Genomic DNA, 25,484 nt, shown 5'->3' with positions numbered 1-25,484 from the left:
ATGCAGAACATGGTTGGAAAGAATAGATGTGTACACACCCACCTAGGGCCCCTCCCTTTCTCACCTCCTCCAGGCCCATGATTGGTCATTTGGGAGGGGTGGGTGGGTTGAAATGACCATGTATGGTCATATCACCCAATAAATATTTAACAAATTTTAAAAATATTTGAAAAAAATTATTTAACTCCCATCCAGGCAGCTGTCCATTTCACCAGGTCACATCTATGATACTGGCATTCCTAATGTTGCTTGGGGGGGGGGCAATTCTATGGGATAAACATGTTAAAGAAATCAGCATTGGGTATGGTTATTTGGATCTAAGGTTTCTGTGTCTGACCCAGGTACTGTTACAAAAATGTTAAGATTGTCCAAAACAAGTAAACTAATATCTTGGTCTTCAGTTATTGTGATTTCATTGTCCTGCTACTCTGGTTCCTAACACCTGAGGCAGGTACTGAACATGTCATGAGCAAAGGAGGGGGACAGAGTGCTCCACAAACTGCTTAGTGGCCACCTGTCATCCTGTCATTCCGGTTAATTACCGAATCCAAGATTTCCCGAGGCAGGAACTGTAGATAAAACATTAACAGGAGGAAGCTGGTATGTAAATTGACTTCAGAGGGGAGAAAAAGGAAAACAGAGTTCAAATGCTTAAATTTAAAAAGTGAGGACAGGTAGGAACCACAGAATCCTTTATAAATAAATATTTATTTTCATAATAATTAAATATACAAGATTCCTGTATGCATTCCTATATTGCCTTTAGCAATTTTATTTTATTCCAATCTTATTTTAACTAATTTAATTGTATTATGTTTTAACTGATGTATACCACCCTGAGCTGGCTTGCTTGGAGTGCAGAACAGAAATAATAATAATAATAATAATAATAATAATAATAATAATAATAATAATAATAATAATAATAATAACAATAACTCCCAGCAAGCCAGCTCAGGATGGTATACATCAGTTAAAACATAATACAATTAAGTCAGTTAAAATAAGATTGGAATAAAATTATCATTGTCATCATCATCATCATGGTCGTCGTCGTCATCATCCCTTTGTGTGAATTCATCCCAGTAACCTGCAGTAAAAAGTGTGTAGACTCTTAAAAGACATTGATTGTGCATCTATTGTGCTATCCTTTGGGGAAATTCTTGGCCTTTAACTAATAATTTTTATTCAGAGGTAGCAGCTGTCATTGCTAATGCTGTGTGGAGTCACATAAATGTCTGACCCTTCTGTGAATTTCATTAAACTTTTTTGCCTCTATAAGAAGGTCTATGGGTGAATTAAATATTAACTCTCATTTATTTAATATTTATACTGCGGTAGTGTTCAGGGGCTGCAAGGGAGTGTCGCCATGCTGGGTCACTTCCTATAGACTGGGCAAACCAACTGCTTTGTTTTAGCATTGACCTTTTATGCACGGCGGCAGCTATCCCACGCTGCTGTTGCGGCAGGCACGATGCCCCACCATTCCCCATGTACGCAAGGGGGCGGGGCATGCTGGGCTGCCCCAGAGTAGCGTGCGCTTTACATCGGGGCCAGGAAGGCCAGATCCCTGCCGGCTGAGGTACGCGAAGTGACGGGAGGAGAGGGGCCGAGGGAGTGTGGGGGGAGTGTGGGGGCACACGCACTGGTGGGGGCAGGGGGTCGCCCCTGCCAGCTCTGTGGCTCCACGGAGCCCGCAGGGGTGTGCGGTGTCCCTTAAGAGACACCGCAGGTCGGGGCTGGGTGGACCGAAAGACCTGGCACTGGTGATTATACACAGCGCCGGCCCGCCTCTGCCCCTGCCAGCCCATGGTGTACCCAGGAATCTGCAGAAGTTCCCACGTTTGTTTAACGCAGGTCTTCCGTAGCCCTGGGCTGGCGGCAAGCATTATCAGGGATTTTCCCCAAAGCGCTGCCACCGCCAGCATGGGTATTATGACCCGTGCATAATGGGCCATTCAGTGCAGCCCAGGAGCCCATACTCAGAAACTCACTATGACTATTTCTGCATTAGGAGACATACCTTGTTTTAGCCTCGCTTTGGATTTTGATTGGATACCGGAAGTTGACACTGCTTTCCGCATTTGGGCTTTCTTCCCCTCATTTCCTAGGCTGAAATCCATCATATGTTTTCTGCACTGAGTGTAGAAAGGAGGCAGCCTCCCATGATTCTTTGCTCCCTTCCCCTTCCCCTTTCTCATTATTTCTTTTTGAAAAATGGTGCCTGCTTACACGTTTCTTTTCATTGAGCCCCTTCATTCCACTATTCTGTGCCCTTGATCATCGTCTTCCCCCCCCCCAGGTATACTGGATGTTATTTTTTAAAATAAAAACTCTAGGTTTTTATTAAAGGGACCATGGAAGAAAGCACACCTGCCCACCCTGGATGGTGTGCAGCTCTTAGTAGTTCATTCTGCCAGGAACCTGGGAGTGATCCTGGATGGTTCCCTTACTATGGAGGCCCAGGTCACAAAGGTAGTGCGGCTGGCATTTTAGCACCTCTGCCAAGCCAGGCTACTAGCACCCTACCTGGCTCCAGAGCAACTAGCCACAGTGATCCACGAGACAGTCACCTCTAGATTAGACTTCTGCAACTTGCTCTACACAGGCCTACCTTTATCCTTGATCCAAAAACTACAACTGGTACAGAATGCCGCAGCCAGGATTCTCACTAAGACATTATGGAGAGCTCACATCTGGCTGGTACTCCAACAACTAGGTTGGTTCCCAGTTGAATTCTGGATTAAATTTAAGGTTTTGGTAATCACCTTTAAGGCCATACACGATCTGGGCCCAGTGTATCTGAGAGACCGCCTCCCTGCCTATACCCCCAAAAGAGCTTAATGCTTCGCTGGCTATGGATCCCGGTCCCCAAAGAAGCACATCAGACCTAAACAAAAGCATCCATATATCTGGGGGCGGGGGAAGGCAATCAAGGGTGCACAATGGTGGAATGAAGGGGCACAATTAAAAGAAAGGTGCAAGCAGGCTGTCTGTGAAGTAGATGATGCTCCAGAGAAGGCTTCGGGGAAGGGAAATGAGATGCACGGCAGATGGAAGAGGGAAGTGCTTGGGCACCTTTCCCATGGAAGGGGGAGGAAGAGAAGGGGGAGGGAGGATGGCAATGAGGAAAGAGACATGCACAAACAACTCAAAACAGTGGGCAAAAATAAAAACACAAATGTATGCATTTCCCCGTTGGGCAGCCCCAAATTAGACTCCACCTTGACAGATGAAATCACTGTAGCCAGGAATTTCCTAAGCATGTGGTATGTTAGGGCGCACTTTGGGTCTGTGCCTGGAAAGGCGAATTTAAATGTGGAAACAGACAGAAAAGTTGGCCCTTTAAAAATGCAAATCCAGGCAATATCGTTCGTGTGGAAATCGTGTGTGATTGACTTCAGATGTGATATACAACACTGATGAAACTAAATGTCCTCTATTGAGAGTGTATTTCCTCTTATTTTTAGTGTTCATCCTCTTTTAGGGCTCTTTTTAAAAAAAACTGATGACAATGTCCTCTTAGGAGTTGGAAGATTACGAATATTTCTTGTTTGTAACAGTTATCGCAGTTTAAATAGCAGGAGCATTTGAAATGAGAGTTGTCATTGTGATCACTTGCTTGAAGTAGTCCGTTGGGAAATACGTCCTCTTTTTGGCTTTTTGGGATAAGATAATCTTACTCCCCATGATGCTGTTTTCATATCAGAAGTGGAACTTGTGCAGGCTGCACCTACATAACTTGGACTCATATATTAAGCTAAAGTACTGACTGGAAGGAGTGTTGGCACTTCTCAAGCTACATGGGACTCTAGTAGCAAGGCTAGGAAATACACTGCTCCTTCCCAACACAGCTTCCTTTGTGTTTTTCAGCATTTCAAGCATCCCTTCTGTATTTAAGACAAAAAACAAGGTAAAAATGGAAGCAGTATGTGCTTCATCAGAGCCTTATATTGTGTTGCTTTTTACCAGGGCAAAACCACTGTGATTCAAACCCCTAATTTTTCTCCTCTGCTCTTATCCAGAACTCTTTGGGTCCCTCTTAAGGATGTCTTTGCCATACTCTGGCCTTGCCTTCTTTTAAATCAGAGATCTAAAGTACAGCTTAGAGTAAACTGTTATGCCAAACAGGAGATGTGACCCTGTATTATGTAACTGCTGTTAATTATTTTTATATTCACCCATTATGCTCGAGACCCACATCAGTGGTCTGCCTGACACATTCTTATTTATGTTGTTACCCTTGACTCCTTGGTGCATGAAGCAACAGTCCTTAGTTGTCCTCAGTGATGTTTGCAATTGTTCCTTGGGAGGTTATAGATATTTCAAAGCCCATTCGCATGTGAATTGTATTTAACAGAGTACTTTTTTTATAGGCCAGCCCAAGGTGTCACTTGTGGTTGGCCTTGTCCAATTTCGGTTCTATTTTAGGTCTCTTCTGTCCTTCCTTGATCTTTTTTGTTGCATCTGCTAACCTGAACCACTAGGTCAGTAAAAACATTTGCCACCTCATTGCTCTCCTCTCCCCAACTATTAATAAACATCATTAACATTGTTTCTTGCTTTATGCAAGCGATGCATACACACATTCAGGGCTCACATTACAAATTGATGGACTTTCTTATTGTTGTTACAAGGGACACATTCTGTGCAAGCCAGCTGTATGTGCTACAGATAATTGCTTTTATGAACAGGAATGGATAGCTGTTTGCCATATGTATCAACTAAGAAGGTTATTTTTATTTGCAAGATATTCTTCCATTGCAGAGGTTTTCAAACTGTTTGCCTTCATGGAACACTTCCAGCAACTGAGGAACTACTGTACAACTCTGTATTGCAGAGAATTTTGAGGTGCAGAGAATTTCTAGGATGCACACAATTTGAATGGTGCACTGACCATGGCTGCTGGGCCCCACCTGAACTGAAACTGGGACAAAGAACATAATGGACATTCTCATTTAGTAGCACATGGCGAAAAAAATCAGTAGAGAATAACAAACTGCATCTCAGATACTGAAGCATGCAGCTCAGTGGCCTGAAGAGAATAGTCCCAAGTCAAGCCCAGGGGATCCGATAGCTGGAGGGTCAGAGATAGACAATCAATTTGTAAGGCGGGTTTAAGTCAGAAGTCAGGATACATAGGGGCAGAAGTGTGGCTGAAATTCAACAGAGTCAAAATCTGCAATGCAATGCAAAGGCGAGTTCAAACAGGCAGCAGTTAAAAGCAAGGATTACCAGAATTAACATAGCCTTTCCACAGGGGAGTTGCTCAGGCCGAACATCCCAGCCTTGACCTATTCCACACTGGCAGTGCCATGCCAGGCTGCTGCCTGGTATTTGGGCCAGGGCAGGTCCAGACAGGGTTCTTGGGTCCAGACAGGGAAGCATTTTCCCTGCTTGCACCTGGCCAGCCCCAGATTTGTGCCTCCGGACAAGGCAGCCAGGGTGGTGAGGGTCCGCCATGCTGCGGAGGAGCAGGAATCTGTTTTTTTGTTTGAAGAATGTGGCAATGCTACATTCTTCAAACAAAATACATGCTCCAGGTGGCTCTGCCCTGCTGCACAGCTCGTTGGAGCTACCTGGGCATGTTTTGTCCCTTCTGGGATGCCATTGTCACAGCTGTGGGTGGGGAGAAGCCAGGATAGGATGGTCCAACTTTTCCCTTCCCAATGGCCCTTCCCAATGGCCAGGCCCATTGGCTCCCAGGGAAAAAAAGAGAATGCAGAATTATCCATATTTCCTTGCTGTGTGACAAATGAGGGTGAGCTGACTGCAGCTGTTTTCACTAGAACCCTCCAAAGGAGGTATGGTTCCTCAGCTGGCCATCCTGAGGAGAGTGTTATGGTGCAGGAGAGAGTGGACTAGTGACAGTCTTGAAAGGCAAATCAGTCTGTGCAGAAACCACCGTTCTGCTCTTTTGAGCCTACACAGTTCCTGGCACTGTATTTTAGGGAAGCTTCTACAACCATTATTGATCTTCTAACTGAGGAATCCTTAATACACTTCCAAGGAAGCTAAAATTGCTATGAACAAATGTTGAAAACCGAACTTGTTCCTGTGCAATAAAGGGACACATTATACAACAGTCCTTCCCTTTTAAAAATTCAGAATGAGACTTCAGGAAAACTGATCAGGGAGAAAGACTTGGACTACCCTTCCACACACACAACATAGAACTCATCCAAATTGGGGCCCATGTGTTTACTTTTTCAAAGATTACATGTTGGAGGTCCAAACACAGAATTCCAAATGTCCCATGTATTTTGGTCATAGAATCATAGAATCATAGAATCATAGAGTTGGAAGGGGCCATACAGGCCATCTAGTCCAACCCCCTGCTCAACGCAGGATTAGCCCTAAGCATCCTAAAGCATCCAAGAAAAGTGTGTATCCAACCTTTGCTTGAAGACTTCCAGTGAGGGGGCGCTCACCACCTCCTTAGGCAGCCTATTCCACTGCTGAACGACTCTGACTGAGAAAAACTTTTTCCTGATATCTAGCCTATATCGTTGTACTTGAAGTTTAAACCCATTACTGCGTGTCCTTTCCTCTGCAGCCAGCAGAAACAGCATCCTGCCCTCCTCCAAGTGACAACCTTTCAAATACTTAAAGAGGGCTATCATGTCCCCTCTCAACCTCCTTTTCTTCAGGCTGAACATTCCCAAGTCCCTCAACCTATCTTCATAGGGCTTGGTCCCTTGGCCCCAGATCATCTTCGTCGCTCTCCTCTGTACCCTTTCAATTTTATCGATGTCCTTCTTGAAGTGAGGCCTCCAGAACTGCACACAGTACTCCAGGTGTGGTCTGACCAGTGCCGTATACAATGGGACTATGACATCTTGTGATTTTGAGGTGATGCCTCTGTTGATACAGCCCAAAATGGCATTTGCCTTTTTTACCGCTGCATCAGAGAAGTGTACTTTATTGTTATTAGATGTACTGTATTGTTCATTATGTAATCTGCCATGAGTCAGGGAAGGACTCAGTGGAGTAAAATGCTATGGCGTTCACCCTCTAAAGCAGCCATTTTCTCCAGGGGAACGGATCTCTTTAGTTTAGAAATGAGCAATAATTCCAGGGGATCCCCAGGTCCTACCTGACATCCCTAGCACTGCTGAGCCTTATATAAACTAGGGAGATTATTACTACCAATTATTGCTATGGTGAATGTTCTCTCTACTTTTCTTCTTTTCCTTTTATTTTTAATCATTACATCATGCTTTGTACTGCTTGCATTTGATGAACTTTTAACCCTGTTGTTGATGACATTTTTTTTTCAAAACCTCATACGGAGATGTTCATCAAGTGAGGATCTCTCATTCATCTGACAAAGTGGCCATTAGTCCATGCAAGTTTATACTCACATAAAACTTTTTTGCCTTTTAAAGTGCCACATGATTCCTTTTGCAACAGACAGCTATGCCTCTGGAATCTGTAACCAGGCACTCTTGCAAAAGTCTGAATCCCATGCCCTTCTTGTTAATAACTGATCAACCCAAACGTTTTGGCATGCTATAGAAAAAGAGTATATAATCTAAAGGTAAAGGTATCCCCTGTGCAAGCACCGAGTCATGTCTGACCCTTGGGGTGACGCCCTCTAGCGTTTTCATGGCAGACTCAATACGGGGTGGTTTGCCAGTGCCTTCCCCAGTCATGACCGTTTACCCCCCAGCAAGCTGGGTACTCATTTTACCGACCTCGGAAGGATGGAAGGCTGAGTCAACCTTGAGCTGGCTGCTGGGATTGAACTCCCAGCCTCATGGGCAAAGCTTTCAGACGGCTGCCTTACCACTCTGCGCCACAAGAGGCTCTGTATATAATCTACCCATCCTCATTTTAGACTAGCCTGCTAATCTGATATTCAGAGCAAATTCAACCTCACTCTCCCAAAATGAGTTACACTCTCCTACATCCATGGTTTAAGAATGTCAGTCTTTTTAGGATTGCACTGCTATGCACTTGGGGCAGTGGAATGGCAACTAAAGAAACTGAGCCTGGATGATAGGCCATATGCTTCAGGTTTTATGCTCATCACCATATCAAACTCAACTATCTGAAGTGTGAAGGAGGGTGTTAGGAACATGTCCTCTCTTGACAGAAATGCCACTATCACTCTCTTCAGAAGACTGATCTATAAGTTATCGTCTTTGCTACTTCAGAATTGTTCCTAAAATGAGTTTCTCCAATTTATATTCTGGTGGCAGCTATTCACATACTCAATTGGGATAAACAGGCAGGCCTTTACCTACCAAATCATATAAAGGTCCTGTGTGTTTTAATCAAACTGGTGTCCCCACTGCCCCCTGCTTTCTTTAGATAATCAAAACAGATTTGCATTCTCATTATAAGGTGTACACACACACAAACATATTCTTGAAGCTATTCTGTGTTAAACTCCCGAATATTTCAACAGAACTAATCCAGACAGCACTCTTCACTAGAATGTCATATATTCCCAAAATTAAATGCACCAGAATTTTTCAGGTGTAGTGATAGCAGGTAGAGAGCCGATGCACTTAAACATGATTTCATGGGCCAGGAGGGAAGGGCTGAGTCTGGCATACTTGTTTCTGCTGCATTGACTGAATTTATGAAGGAGTCATATGTAAATTCTTTATAAACCAGCAGAGATAGTTTATTTTCTGTTTCAGCCAGTTTATTGCAGTGATCTGAAGTAACTCTGGAAGAATTAGGCCTGTTCTCCACCTCCCAAACACAGTGTTTGTAAATCCATGTTAGTTTTCTCAATTCCGTATAGCTTTTTTCAATAAGTAGTTTACAGTTTAGTGCAGAAAATGCTAGAGATTTTCTGTATCCACAACAGAATAAGACACACTGCTATACTCTTGTTTATTCTCACCTTTTATTAACTATCCCAACTTTATTTGACTAGGCCTTGCTTCCTTCATTGGTTTAGAACCTATTTCTGGAATAAGAACAAGACCCTGCAATTTTTTCTGGACTGTTGTCTGGAACTCTGGAGTTCGAAACCGGCTGATGCTGGAATCTAACCCAGAGAGTGTCCATTGAATGTGAGTTTTGATTGTCTTCTTCACAAACTCACAAGAATAGTAGTGTAAAACATGCAGCATTATGAAGCCTTGAGACTTTTTGTTCCTGAGGGGCCAACAGAGCAATGTCCAACAGAACAAAACTTCCTACACACAGTCTCTAATTCAAAGTATTAATCTCTGAGATGAAGATTTGAGATGAAGAAAATACCATCTGTCTCTAAGTGTGCATATCGCTACACATTTCTCCTTCAGTGGGGGAAGTCCTCCAGGAATGGTTAGGTCATGCCTCCACTCAATCCAGGCAGGGCTATGCAAACTAGTATGCCTTTACTGGACTGTAGTGGGCTGACCCTCTCCAGTTCAATTAGCCCATCTTGTTCCAGGAAGACCTTCGTTGTTAAGCTCTGCAGAGCAGTGGACTTTTAGGATTTGAAAATGGAAGTTCTGTGTTGGAGAAGAAGGCTACTTTTCAGGGAGTGGCCCTGCTGCCCTGTCACTGCTAGCCTGGTCTTTCCACCCTGTGCATTATCGGTCACGGTCAGTAACAGGAAAGTTAGCTACTTTCTATTCCCAGTGTGGACTCAGTTTCACAAGAGAAGAATGAAGTCATAAAGGAGGTGGGGAAAGAAACAAGGGCTCCTATTTCATAATCCTGGGCTAGAAAGATGCGGACTTTGTTCTGATGTCCTACCGTGTCTGATGCTCACAGGGAAGGCAGTCATTTTGTAGCTGCTTCCTTGCCTGTGCTTCAGTGGTGAGGAAGGAGAGCAATCTGAGATGATATCTGACACTAGGAAGTCTCTACCAGATTTCAGACAGAACAATTCCTGAGGCTGTTAATGGAGGTCACATCAAGCCTGAATTTTTAGCCTAATTCTGTGGCTAGATTCATTATGGACAAGGCTAAATAAATCAGCATATTTAGTCATTTTTTCTGGTTGCCCTTGTTGAACATTTTGAGGAGGCTATGAGGATCCCTGAGCGGGATAGGCCAGCTCTAGCAAATTAGAAGGAGCTGTGCATGTTTCATAAGAATCCAGTAGTAGTCAGAATGGATCCCTCACTCATACCACGTTATTTCAAGGTTTTATACTAATCAACTGATTTTACTTCCCTCCTTATTCCTAAGGCTTCAGCACTGAGGGAAAGGGAATGGCAGAGGCTGGATGTGAGGAAGGCATTAAAGGCATAGCTGGGCAGAACCAAAGGGTTTCTTTTGTCAGACGCTGTATTTGTTGATCATGGCAGTACAAATCTAGGAATTAAGGCATTTAAGAGTACCATTGCAAATTGGAATAGGTGGTGCCTCTGACTAGGGCTGAAAAAGCCTACCGATATTACTGCAATGTCTATCAGGTCAGTGACTACATCTGCAGCCTTTCAGACAAGAGCATCTCGTGAAGAGATATGCAGAATGGCCACATGGTCTTCTCACTTAACATTTGTTAAACATCATATAATTGATATACAGGTATCAGAAGAGATGTTGTTTGACAGGAGCGTCTTGAATCAGGTGCAAAACAGGAAGATATAACACTGAATAAAAATGATAGGTATATCTTACCCACCCGAGGTTAAGCTGTTCTACATAATCATTCCTGGAGGACTTCCCTCACTGAAGGAGAATGGAGAACTGGCTTACCTGAAGAATCCTTCTCTTCAGTGGGGTGAAGTCCTCCAGCATATTTTCCCACCACTGTTATAGTTTGTGTATTTGCAAGTTACATTGCAAAGCTGTATGAAGGAACAAAAGTTCTACTATTGTTGTGAACTTATTTGTCTACGTTTATTGTGGAGCTTTTTGGCTATTGTATGCCTGGAGAGGGTCAGCCCACTACAGTCCAGTAAAGGCATACTCATTTGCATAGCCCCGTCTGGAGCAAGAGGAGGCATGGCCTACCCATTCCTGGAGGCCTATGGCCCACTGAAGAGAAAGATTATTCAGATAAGTCAATTATCCATTCTCTGCCCTGGCTCTGACCAGAATTATGTTTCCATTAAACTCTAGATCTAGGAATTAATGGTATAACCAATGCACCCCTCTGCTTTTCTATATTCTGTTCCCAACTCTGTGTGTAGAAACGACATGGAATATATTCTGAATTCATCTCCTTCTGACAGGATGGCGGTGGAGAGCCCTCTAAATTAACAATATTCTTTGCACTCTGTTCAGCTGATAGTTACCCAAATAACAAGTGCAAAGATTTGCCATAGAGTTTAAATGCTATCTCTAAAAGAGAGGATTACTGAAGTTTTGCACATCCTTTTTTTTTTTTGAAGCTATAATTCTGTGTGTGTTTGTGTGTGCATGCGTGCTGAACTATGTAGAAGAACACTTCCAATACTTGTGTTTCTCAATTAGAAATCCTGATAACTAAAAACAGGCATTTGAGGCTCTGAATTATCTTTCTAGCATTGCTCTAAATAATCTACTGTGAAATTAAGATTTGCATCTCCGGCATCCCCACTGTAGCCATTTTGTGTGTGTGTTCTCTTACTAGCATTGATGTAGAAATCTCCAGTCTATAATTCCCAGCATCACTAGCAGCATCTTTTTTTTAGGAAGGAACATGGCACTGGCCATCCTCCAGTGCACTCCCAAAGTAGCTGCTTTTAATGATGAATTACACCTTTTTGTTGGCGGCCCCATTACTTTGCCCCTGAATGCCTTCCGAACTCTGTGATAAATACCATTTGACCCTGGTGATTTATGAGTGACACCAAGCTTATGGCTGAGAAGGCAGTTTCCTTAATGGTCACTAAGAAGAATGTGACTGTTTGGACAAAAGTTTCTTCAGGGTTTTTTCCCCCTGAATGCAGCAGCTACCGTAAAAATATGTGTGTATTTGAGTGTGTGGACATGCTCATGCCCACACACAGGCTGATAAAATTCCTTTTGGCTGTTTTAAAACATAGGACCAGAGGGGGGAAGAAGATGCATTTTCCTCCGGATCTTTTTGCTGGGTTCAAATCATTCAGACCTGACTTTTATTTATAACTTCACATTTTGTAGAAGGCAGCCTAGTTATATCTGGCTTTTATGAATGCTCAGGCTGAAGACATTAACAGCAGCAGGCTTTTGGCTTCTTTGGATGAAATCAGGTCAGGCAGTCTGAAAACTAGCCTGGCAAACATGACATTACTGCTTTATACCAGAAGCTGGTGTGGTCTTGTTTGACCAAGAATAGATCCCATTTCTTCTTTGTGTTGCAGATGTTGATCAAACCAGTTCAGTTAGAGAAGGGAAAGTTTGAAATCAAGAATCAATTAGGTTTATAAGATCATTTGCAGCAGCATAAAATGTGCCATTGTGTTTTATTTCTACCTTCTTTCCTGGATGAATCCTCTTGGCAATTGCTTGTTTGTACTCATTACAAAATTGCCTAGTGCTTTATAAACTGGAGAGTAGACTAAAATAAAGTATCTAAAATGAGAAGAGGCTGGCCTGATAAGCAGACATTTGTTTAGCTTGCAGAGCAGTAAAGCAAAGGTGTCTCAGGTTATGGGCATCCCAAGGCATTGTCAGGAGAACTCTCATGCCAGTCTTACTGACTAATGACGTACTTGGAGATCTCCCATGGAAATGTACAGATAACCCATCATATAAATTAGTAATGGGACTTGCTGCTTATCACAGATAGATCTAAAAAATGGTGATTTTGTAATTTAGTTTCTAATAATTTGTAAAGTGCATAACACATGTCCCCTCTGCTGTCTTTTACTGAGTCCGACTCTTAGTTTTTGTTATGATAGTACAGAACAAAAATAGCAGCTAACATAACACCATTCACTGGAAATGTTACAACACAGTACAGATGTGAATGAAGACTCATCACATTCCCTTGGAGGAAATATGGACATAAACAGCACATCCTATGCATCTTGAACATATTAAATGGAGAATATACTCCTAAGCAAACATAGGACAGGGTTACTAGATGTTTAGGCTGTGAAACTGGGATCCTGGAGCCTGTTTGTGTTGAGTCACATGAAAATAAGGTATGGAAACGAAGATGATCATGATGCGATGTTAGCGTTGTATCCAGATCACTCTCCATTTCTCTGCTGATTTGGCATATCGGCATTAAACTGGAAATGGTGAGAAGGCAGGTTGAGAGCCGCTAGCTGCTGCAGGCACATGTCTATTCACCTGTAGTGAGTAAAAATGACCCTTAGATTACTGGAAAGAGGATTTCTAAACTGGAAGAGACTGAATTTTTGTTTGTTTTCATGCCATCCATGTGCCTCAAATTAGTAATAAAACTAGGCATAGGCAAACAAGATAATAAAGTTTTTTGTGGGCTTTCCTCTACTTACTTGTAGGGCTAAATTAGCATATTTGTTCCATAAAACGTGAAACTAATCCCTTTGCTCTCACAGCTCCCTACACTGCCTATCAGTGGCCTTCTCCAAGAGGCCTCTGAAGGCATCTCATAATTCTTTTTAAAGTTGCTTCATAAGGCATCTTGTGGCCTTGCAGTTTTTTCTGGAACTTTATTTTTTTAATTAATTGAGTAGAAGATTTTTGAAGTTTAGGGAAGCATATATAATTCTTCTCTCCCCTGTTTTACCCTCAGAACTGGTATGTGAGAGTCATTAAGATGAGAGTGTGTGAGTGGAGTGAGCTTAAGGACAGGGAGGGGATTTGAACCTGGGCCTCCTAGTTCCTAGCCCAGAACTCTAACCACTGCACTGCACTGCCTTGGCCATGCCAGCTAAGTCTTCCACTGCTTATAGCAGATTTGCTTATTGGAGACATTTGTTCCTTCTTGCTCTGGCATAATATAAAGTAACTTGTAGCCTGAGTCTTCGTGAGCAACTGGGGAAAGGGGCTGTTAACCTGACAAGGTGCCAAGTGGAACAGAGGTCTCATACCTTCTGAACAATGGTCTAAGATTTTTGTGTCACCTTTGTGTCAACCCTGCATGACAAACCTTACTGCCAACATGCCCTCTTTGATGCAACCCTTATCATGATAGGAATCTTATAATCCTTTGCATCAGCCTCCTATAAAGGGCTAAGAGCCTCTTGTGGCGCAGAGTGGTAAGGCAGCCGTCTGACAGCTTTGCCCATGAGGCTGGGAGTTCAATCCCAGCAGCCGGCTCAAGGTTGACTCAGCCTTCCATCCTTCCGAGGTCGGTAAAATGAGTACCCAGCTTGCTGGGGGGTAAACGGTAATGACTGGGGAAGGCACTGGCAAACCACCCCGTATTGAGTCTGCCATGAAAACGCTAGAGGGCGTCACCCCAAGGGTCAGACATGACTCAGTGCTTGCACAGGGGATACCTTTACCTTTACCTTTTACCTATAAAGGGCTGAGTTTCAGCCATCTTCCCTTACCATCCTCTTCTTCCTCTTTTTTTTAACTTTGCTGATTCAAAAGATGTTGATGAGAGATACTTGTTTAAGATAAACTAAATTACTGTTAATAACACAGATGAGCTATGTTGCATCCTAGTGTTTTTTTCCTTGTTGTTTTGTGCTGCTTGAGGCTCAGCCTAGGGTGAGGGAAGTGACTCCCCATTTGCCCCCTCCCCCCATCCCTCTTAGATGTAATAAGCAAGTATCTTCCATCCCTGCTGTCTTCCTGGCAGTTAAATTACACAGCAATCTCCTGTACTGCAACTAATTCTACTCCCTCTCTGAGCTAAAACCTGTGATTTGCTACATGGAGGCAAACTCACATTGCACTTCCTATCAACATAGGTAGGAACAGCAGGCAGGGCAACTATAGGGGCAGGACCATAAATCATAGAAAAGTGCAACAAGGAACGAAACCCCTGAGAAGCATTCATGCCTAGTGAAAAGATCAATTTTCCAGGTTCAGCATTCACCACAATGAATAGCTGTACTTTGCATGAGTCACAAGGAAACATAGTTGGTTCTGTATCACCCTTGACAACAATGTGGTCATATTGTCTATTATCCCCCAAAGCTATTTATGTTTGAATTAAAAAACAACAACAGAAAACTGCCAAGGTAAAAATTGAGCATGCCAGATTTTGCCTATGTGTTGTATAGATCCTGCAACTATTAGTGTATGTGAATTACAGTTCACACACACTGTAAACTCATGTACCTGGGGAGTACTAAACCTTACTAAGCCCTTTTTTTCTTCCTCACAATGCTTTATGTCAGTGGTCCCCAACCCCCGGTCCGGGGACCGGTCCTGGTCCGTGGATCAGTCGGTACCGGTCCGCAGCTCCTCCTTGGAGGCTGCCCTGCCACTCTGCCACAAGCTCACCTTTGGTCCTCTCCAGTGACCACCATAGCTGGGGCTCCCCTCTTGGTGTGGCACTGCGCAGCTGCTGCTGGCAGCGGCCCCCAGCGGGTGGCGGGAAGTCAGGGGCACCAGCGGGAAAGCAAGTGGAGCAGGGGCTCAGGCTGTGGCGATGTCCCTTGGCAAAAGAGGGCCCCCCCCCGGGCCTCAGTAAATTTTTCAAGTGTTGACCGGTCCCCGGTGATAAAAAGGTTGGGGACCACTGATTTATGTCTTCACGTCTAATCCTATTATATAGTTTGAAATATTAAAGTTTAGGTAACTTCAAAACCACATAATGAACATGTCCATATCTGAAAATCTATATGCAAAGGGTCTCCATTTCCAATCCATGCTTAGTCATGAAGCTGAGTGGGTGGCTTTTGGCCAGTCAACATTTGTGAGTGACACATACCTCACAGGATTGTTGTATGCATTAAGAGGGGCAGCCGGAAGTGCCCTTGGAGTGAAAGCAGCATGCAATATAATTTGTAAACATTCTGATCTCCTTTTCGTTCCATACTCATTTTGTTCATTTTGAAAAACTCTTGCCTGCATTTTCTATTGGGGCTATACTGGCTGAATACTTCTTTGGGATAATACTGTTTGGATAGTGCATTCTTTAGAAGGAGCATTCATGTTAAATAACAGAAGGATGTGTAGAATGCATGACTGTTAACTAAATGTTTCTAACTTTCTAGGAGTGGCATAAATAATGTAAATATGGTTGTTATTTAAACATTGTTATATTGCCTTTCTAAAAAATACCTAAAGTGGTATATAATAAAAGCAATAAAAGAAACTCTAAGCAACTCACAACATTCTGAAATTGTCAGAAGCCAACCCAAACAGGATCACTGCAATTGTTTAAAATACCCGAGTAAATAAAAAATGCATCAGATACCTAAAACTCAGAATTGAGGTCACCTCATGTACATTCATGTGGAAAGCATTCTGCAACTGCAGGCAAATCTTGAAGTACGCAAAGGAAAGCAGAGCACCTCAAAGGTGCCAACCACTGTTCTCAGAGCCCATGTGCATGAGTAAGGAGAGAAGTGTATATGTTCCACCGGATATGCTGGGCTCTGCGTCACTGTGGAGTTTAGGCCATAAAGTGACGTTCCAAGAGGCATACTGATGTCATCAAAATGTATAGCCTGTCTCTCTCTCTCTCTCCAGGTAACCTTGTAGATGATATTGTCACACTCAGAGTTGCTCAGCCTCTCCTCTGTTTCATGGCTACCACTAGTGAGAGGATGGAAAACTCAGAGAGTAGCCAGGGAGGGAGGGAGGGAGGGCAAATATGTGGCTGCTTTTAATAGTGGCCACCCATTCCAGTAACATTTACCTCAAGTTTCATACTAAAAGCATGGCTCCTTTAGACCATTTTTTATTCCATTGTTAGCTTTACATAGAATCTACCATTTCTTCTTGTAAAAGAAGGTGAGCAATAAAACTATCCTGAGGACATAACCGCTCAGAGTGAAATATAGTGATGTTAATAATTAATACATGATTATTTCAAAGATTAATTATTAATGCATATTGAATGCTATTTATCTAATGTTGCAAGTGAATATTACTGAACATTAGAATGTCCTCTGTTAAGAATATGCTCTCTCTGTCTCTAATGTATGTATCTTTCTTCCTTAAAAGTTTAAAATAGAAGTTGACAATCCAACACCATAAAAAATATAGCAAGAGAGAATACCATTGTCCATAGAAAGGGGTAACTTTCCTGACACTAATTTTTTCCCCACTTAAACGCTAGATCCATCAGTCCTTTCTCCCTGTAAACTGAGATTGTCCCTTCACTGGCTTCTCAAGCAGTACCTGACAACAAAATTAACACTCATTTACACTTCCCAAGTAATAGTGTACTTGTGTCAAGAAAATATAACCTTTGAGGCAACTCAGACTATTACCTCTCATTGTTTTATCAGCTCTCTTTAATTTCAAACACATCTCCATTGGTTCAGTATCTTTTATGCTGGTTAACCCAACCGTCCTTTGTTAAAATAAGCTTTGTGTTAACATTGTGATCGCTTTAATCCAAAGAACAATTGAATGACTGTAAACACTTTTATTTTGCATTTCTTTCACTTGCTGAATATGTCAGATAATTTTAAGGATGTGCAATCTGCCAGATAATAAAAGCCTTTGGGAAACCCAGGCTCTTGAGAAAGCAAAAATGACTCATTCCAAAAAGCCTTTGAACAGGGCCGTCCAAGTGCCTCTCCAGATGATTGTTTTTGTTGTACAATAAATGTACAGTAGTTTCAGGGATCAAGGTGTCTTTCCCAAATACATTACAGCTGTTGCAGTTAGAGGGGGAAACACATGATCCCAGTGTTGAAGCCATAATAGTTTGCTACTGGGGAAATGTGGGTTTTCCCTTTCCCTCAGGCTGTCTCGTCAATTGCCTTAGTGAATGCAGCTGAGTAGTGCTCAGTGATGTCATTGATGAGGATGTAACTCCCATGCTTGTACCCATCCAGGGACTTTTTAAGTATCTTGTTTTGTTATACTGGTTCTTTACGTACTACACATTTCCTTGCTGCTGTATTCAAGCATGCCAATGTTTAGCAATCCTTTGAAACAAAAAGGAGAAAAGATTGAACATCAGCTTATCTGTCTCCTGCCATATTAAGAATGTTACAATAACTGAAGCTCTACAACATCCAGAAATAATTAAAACATCTGCTAAACTTTGAAAACAAAGACAAGCAACAGAACAACATACAGAAGAAGACTGATCAAGCACGGATGACTAGGCAGTCCCAAGGAGCTGGACTACCAGAGGAAAGCAGGTCCCAGCTGCGAAAGGGGAAGCATTACAACCTAAAAAACTTCATTTGCAAATGCTAGGATTGTGCCAATTCTAACATAGCTTAAGCTGCAAAGAACCCTTCTCTCACAGCTTTACAACTTACCCCAACACCCCAGCATTCAGGTCCCACCACTTAGCCCTCCCCAGCTATTGGGTCTTATTGCCAAAATCCATCACACCAGCAGAACCCAGTAGGGAGAAAGGGCCATGGAAACTGCAGAACAGTGTGATGAGAGCTGCACCAAGAGCCATGTTTGTCCCATTTAAAGCAGCAAATATCAACACCATCCCGGGGTACCTTGATCAATCCAGCACCCAGCTCCTATCACTCAGCTCCCTCCCCGCTCCAGTTCCAGAGCCTAGGTGGGAAGAAGGGGCCATGGAGAAGTGTGGTGGGAAGAGTGTTGCAACTGTGGAGAGAGTCCCTGGAGGGGAGAAGGAGGGGGAGAAATCACCCCCTCCCAGTGAGGATTACTAGCAGGACCATACCACCACTACTACAGCTGAATCTCAGAGGTCCATGGATGGAACGAGGCATGCTGAGACTGAGATTTGCAATAGGGCACAGGAATTCCAATATGGTACAATAAATATTTCAATATAATAAAACAGACTTCCAGGGAGTCCCAACGCATTTCACTACGTAACTTTATCAAGTCACATCATTTCTTAAAAATTGATGGAGTTAGTATGGGGATCTCAGTAGTGCCCACCACAGCCATTCTGTATATAGCACACTTTGAAAAAAATACTTATCTGAATCCTTATTTTCCAATATAAGCTTTATGGGGCGCTTTATTGATGACATTTTTCTATAGTTTAATGATGTAGCTTGTATTTCTGATTCTTCTTGAGTGGGCAAATAGACTACACCATTCCATTACATTTGAGGGAATTTATAGTAGAAATAGTGTTTTCTTTCTAGACATATTAGTCTAGAATATGTGCAGGGATATTACAAGTATCTTCATATAAAAAACCTCCACGGGTTGCAGTTGCTTGCTTTCCTATCAGTCTTACCATCCTCAGCACATTAATAAGAATCTTTCCTCTGGTCAGTTTAAAGGTATAGAAGGAATAGTTCCTCTCAAGTAGAATATGTAGAAGCCGTCGGCTCCCTGGCAGGAGATCTTAAAGTTCATGGCTATCTAGATAAGATCTAGATCTTTTCAAAAAGGACTTGCTACCCCAAGCGACACTTTATTCAAAGACAAATTACCTAAGGATGAAAATAAACTTACCTGGGTTCGTGAATAATCACCTTTAGCTTATACCATCAAAAACATTGTTCTAAAGATTGGAATGTGGTCAGTGATTTGATAGGCATTGAAACACCCCCAAGGATTGCTTTTAAATGTAAAGACCTACAAGTTAGAACCACTATAAAGTTGCAAAACAGTCCCACTTGCCATGGGGGGTTGCACTTTAAATGTGGATTGTGCTCCTTTTGCAACAGCTTCATTGAAGGCTCTGAGATCCATCTTTCTACCTATAATATTACCTTAAAACATAATAGTTTTTCTAATTGTGTCAGTTCTTGTGTTTTATATTTAATTTTATGCCCTTCTTCCTTGATTTACATTGGTAAAAGTACTTGTACCATAAGAACACATCTCAGTTAACATAAATCTCGACTTAAAATGGAATTCTGTCTGCTTCTGTTGTGGTTCATTGTCATATTAAAAATCATAAATGGGAACAATTGCAATTGTATACGTTCAAAAGATTTGAAAAAGAAAGCTTTAAGAGATTAGATGTTAATATTTTATTGGAACAGGAGGAAACTCGTGCCATTTTTAAAATTGGGTGGTGACTGTGGAATTTAATCTCGCTGTGGTCCTTTTGCTTATTTCATAATCATTTGATTTGCAGACTTTCAAGGATTGTTTTTGTAAATGTATATACTGGCTTGAGTGTTCCTGGATATCCTATCTTCAGTATTTTTTTGACTGCAAAGAGTTCCTGCAAAGGTTAATGACATTGTGTGGAGAGAGGTGTTTTCTGTCATTAGTTGTCTTTACATTTAATTGGCCATCTTCTTATTTGTATCAGCAAAATATGTTAGAACACTCAGTTTTCTATGGTTGTGCTATTCATTATTTTTCAGACCGCTGTTCTGTCCTTCTTATTCATCTTTTTTTCTAAACTAAACAGTCCTAATCCTTCATTTCAAGGGTTTTGTAGAGATATAGTTGCTTTTGGTGCCCTCCTCTCTCTAAATATATCTATTTTTTGCTTGTTTCTCTGTGGTATTTACATGCAGAGACTTGCACAGGGGCAACCCATGCCTCTGCAATTGTTCCATAGTAGATATAAATCATTGTTACCATGTCAGTGCGGTAGGCACAGTGGCTATCGCCATATTACCTCAGATGTGTATGGAAGTCTGTGCAGGACATGCAAGAACATTGTTATTATTTCCCATGCCAGCATCACAAACTGCTGGCAGCGTAGCTGTAGTGTACTAGAGGCAGCAACATGGTTAGAGTCAGGCTATCTAGGGTTGCAAACCTTCAAATGGTACCTAGAGATTTCCTGCTATTACAGTTGCTCTCCTCATGATTGGGTGGCCTTCCCAAGAGACTCTAAAACAATTGTGTCCCAATATCTCCAGTTTTATCTCCAGCCCCTTCAGCTGCTCCTCGCGGACTTCCAAGGGAAGAACCTGCCAGTCCATGGCATCAGGAATTTCAAGGTGCAATTCAAGCACTTCCTGGGCACCCTTAAGCTGGTCATAGCTGATGGTTGCCACACCATCGGGAATAAAGATCACCAGAATCTAGCACATTCGTAGCAATGTTTTTGATGAGGTCTGCACAGAGACCTGAGGGTATTACACTGACCCACCAGTGTCCCTAGTACTCGATCCTGCATATCAGCCAGTAATGTTAAAGGCCAGACACATTCCCTTCACACTCAAACCAAAAATCAATGCTGAACTGGACCATCTCATCAAATAAAGAGTGCTTGAACCAGTTCCTTACACAAGATAGGAGACCCTGAATGTCACTCCCTTTAAACCCAGTGGGGATGCCAGAATCTGTGCCAACTACAAGTGCATATTCAACAAGACACTGCAAGAGCACACATATCCAGTGTTGGTGGTGAGTCATCTCACATTGCTAGCCAGTGGCAAGGTTTTCACTAAACTGGACCTCATCCAGGCATACCAGCAGCTGCCGGTCAATGATGCAATCACAAAAGCACAGACCATTACTCACAGAAGGGCTTTCTGGGTCAAAAGATGCCAATTCAGTGTCAGTGTTGCTCCAGGCATCTTCCAAAATCTAATGAAAGATGTCCTTAAGGGTCTTCTGAGCATAATCCCATATTTCAAATACTGAATTCAATAACTTTACCTACTTTATAGCAGGGGCCTGTTGAGCTTAACAGACAGCAGAGTACAATGCCACTCTGAAACACACAGTTCCACATTGTCTGAGCCTATTTGAAACCATTATGGAAACCACCTTCTCTAGCACCTCCCATTCAGTAGAATTGCAATAGAGTTTAGAAATGTTAAAGCAAAATTTCCATGGCTTCCACTTCATTTATTCATACAGGAAATGGCTGCTAAATCACTAAGCACTTTGTCAGTCTGTTGGGTAGCTTTGATAGAGCTTTCATTGGCAGTGTTTGCCAGATGGTGCATTGAATGAAGAGAACCAAACACAGGATTTGAAGTGAACAGCATCACTGCTATTTATAATAGCACTATAACATTTATTACAGCTCTTTGTTTACTCCTCTGCTTATTTATTTGTATTCTATTTTAATTTTTATTACAGTTTTTACCCTTTTCAGTAAGAGGTTACGGTTAATTTGAAACACATTGCTCTGTCTGATTGGTTCAGACATTTATTTCATTGGGCATTACCTTGAATTTATATCAGTGGGATTTCATAACCCTTTGAGCTGCTTCATTAACTCATTGCCTTAAATCTTCCTTAGGAGTCTAGTAGTCTGAAAACTAAATAAATGCTGCGTCACTTGCCAGTTTTGCTATTTCAACATTTTTGCTGTCTGACTGTAACAAATCATCACAAATATAACTTAATTCCACGCTAAAGTCTGAAGCTTTACAGCACGGTACACATAGAGAACCTTTCTATTATTATTGATAGTCTCAATTGTCTGCTTTCGTGACTCCTGGCCTACTTCTTTTATGGGTGATTCCCATGAATTCTTTGAAAGTAACCATAAAACACGGCTTTTGATTGGCACAAATAGGTCTTATTTAATTAATTCTAATAATTTAGTTTCAACTCTGCTTACCCATTGGGGCAAAAAACATTAATGATAGGATTGCCAACTAACCACTCTGATCCACAGGCAATCTCAAAGTTTGATCCTCCGTGCCTCCTTTTGATGGCCTCATTGCCTCCCCACTCCTTACTCAAAAGGTTTCCTTCAGTAATAAAACTAAAACTATCTGCTTTGATTTCTGGGATTCTCCTGCCATTTCACTACACTCCCAGTTTTCCCTCTTCCTGCAATTCCTTCCTTCTCTCTTATTCATTCATTCATTCATTCATTCATTTATTCATTCATTCATTCATTCATTCATTCATTCATTCATTCATTCATTCATTCATATATTCATTCATTCATTCATTCATTCATTCATTATATTTATATACTGCCCTCCCCAAAGGCTCAGGGTGGTTTACAGGGAAAAGGAAAGAAGATACAGATAACATATGGTAACAACAAGACATAATACCAATAACAACAACATTAACATGATAATAACATGAGAGAATAACATGCGAGAATAATGGGATTGCAAAGGATCCTCAGCTCAATTCTTACTGAGACCCAGTGGGTTGTGCAGGTTCGTAGCAGCCATAGTAGATGGGGGGAGGCTTGGGGGGGCCAATTGGAAGCGATGGTTTGGGTCGACCTCAACCAAATGCCTGGTGAAGAAGCTCCCTTTTGCAGGCCCTGTGGAACTGTTTAGGTTCCGTCAGGGCCCTGATCTCCTCTGGGAGCTCGTTCCACCAGGTGGGGGGCAGAATGGAGAAAGCTCTGGCCCTGGTTGAGGTCAAGTGGGCTTCCCTGGGGCCAGGAATGACCAGGACGTTGGAGGTAGTAGAGCACAAGGCTCTTTGAGGGGTCTAGGCAGAGAGGCGCTACTACTTGATGAGATTACAGCTCTGCTGACCTTGTCCAACTCCTGCACAGGGCTCCAATATCCAATCCTTGATAACTGAAGTGGTTCTGTAGAAGGTGCAAGGTCATGAAAGGCTTTGTATGTAATAGCACTATCTTGAAATGAAGCCAGTAACTGATATGCAACCGATGGAGTAACTACAGAAGGAATGTAATATGCTTGCTCCAGTTAGTTCACAATAGTAGCCAAACTGCAGCATTCTATACCAAGCAAAGTTCTCTGAACTGACGTCAAAAGCAGACCTATGTGGAGGTTATTATTTATTTATTTTAATTATTTAATTTATATACTGTCCACCCAGCACACCAGCTCAGGGCATTATATGTCATATTAAACAGCAACAGTTTGTTAAAATGCAGTTTTAAAATATAAAATAGATAAGATCTAAAACTGAGTGGTAATTTAATTTATCATCAGATGTCAAATATCAGAATACTGCTTCAACAATCCCAGTGGCTTTCTGTACTTTCGTGGAATTAGTGTATGATCTGTGGGTATCTTATTTGATAGGGAGGACTCAATAGCTGTTACTGCTTTATTGACCCCAACCAAAAGCCTGGCAGAAGAGCTCCATCTTGCAGGCCCTGCAGAACTGTATCCATTCCATCAGGGCCCAGATCTTCTCCAGAAGCTTATTCCACCAGGTAGAGGCCAGGACTGAAAATGTCCTGGCCCTAATTGAGGCCAGATGTGCCTTCCTGGGGCCAGGGACCACCATTGGTTGATGTTTGCAGAACAGAGTGGTCCTCAGGAGATGTAGATAGAAAGGTGGTCTCTCAGATATACAGGTCCCAGACCATGGATGGCCTAATGAATAAGAACCAATCTAGTCTTGATGTTACCATGGCATACATCCTGGTAATGAGATCAGCCAAGACAATGCAGCGGGCCATTTCCAGAACATACTAAAACAAAAAAGGCATATTTGCTGTTGCTTTAATTTGTTTCCCCGGCAGTAATGCCGGATCTAGTATAACCCCATGACTCTAAATTGAGAGAGCAAAGGTCAGCTGACTCCCATCAAAAATAGCAAGCAAAGTATCCTTCAGTATCTCCACCTTCCAAACTAGCACTTGCCTTTTCTGGGTTTAGTTTCACTTTATTTGTTCTTTGCCATTTAACTGCACCAGTCAGGCAGTGGCTCAAGACAGGATATTTGAATACACAGAGCTAGTTGTCATCAGCATATTGATGACACCCAGTTCCAAAGCTACAAATGATTTCTCCTAAGGGTTTGAAATAGAGATTGAATAGAGGGCAGAGGGGACAACTGTGCCCTGAAAAACCCCACAAAACAAATAGCTGGTCTTCAACTGCAATTGTTTGGGTCCAATCCCCAACTTTTTTCAGGCCGGGGCCGGGGGGGGGGAGAGGGAGAGTGGTGCTCACGGGTGGGCGCAAACGCGCAGGCTCGGACTTGCCGCACCTGCATGTTTGCCCCCCCTCTCTCTCTCTCTCTCACACACACACAGTACAGCTAGGCTTAAGCGATTCGGCCTCCAAAGCAGCCAGTTGCTTCCACCACAGCGAGCACCATGTGGGAGAGGGAAGCACGCCCGGTGGCGCACCAGTACCTGCGCCTCCCCGCCACGGCTCAGTACCAAGGGCTTCACGGCCCGGTACTGGGCGCGGCCCAGAAATTGGGGAACACTGATTTAAAGCAATACAATCCACATCCCCAATACCTACTTATACCTCTAAACACCTCAGCAAGATGGCACGGTACACTGTCTCCATCTGATAGCCCAGCTTGAGACATGAGTTATCTAAGAAGACCTGAAGTTGGTCCAACCCAACTTTTCCGTTAGTCTATCAGTATGTGCAGCCCCAGATAGCAAAACAACTCATGCCATCCATATTGATCCATAGAATCAGAAAACTCTTCCAAAGAGACTGCACTGATTGGCAGTAAATGAAAATGCTGTTCACAAAATCATCAATCCAAAAAAGGATCCTGTTTGGTAGGAAGATCAGATAATTATTCTGGCTGGAGTGTCCTGCATAGTGCATGGAGTTGGACTAGATCAGTGGTCCTCAACCTTTTTATCACTGGGGACCGGTCAACACTTTACAATTTTGCTGAGGCCCAGGGGGGGTGGGTAGTCTTTTGCCGAGGGACATCACCACCGCATGAGCCCCTGCTCTACTTGCTTTCCCGCCACCCGCTGGGGGGTGCTGCCAGCAGCAGCTGCACAATCCCGCGCCAAG

At 42.6% G+C, this 25,484-nt stretch overlaps 1 protein-coding gene across 8 annotated transcripts in view; it reads left to right on the top strand.

Moving 5' to 3' along the window:
* Positions 1-25,484, top strand: part of SYT7 (synaptotagmin 7) — a 284,642-nt gene that overhangs the window by 127,117 nt on the left and 132,041 nt on the right. The window lies entirely within an intron of this gene.

The sequence above is a fragment of the Paroedura picta genome, chromosome 2 (genome assembly GCF_049243985.1).
Source record: "Paroedura picta isolate Pp20150507F chromosome 2, Ppicta_v3.0, whole genome shotgun sequence".
Lineage (NCBI taxonomy): Eukaryota > Metazoa > Chordata > Lepidosauria > Squamata > Gekkonidae > Paroedura > Paroedura picta.
Note: the sequence above shows the minus strand (reverse complement) of the source record. Positions and strands in the feature narration are given on the sequence as shown.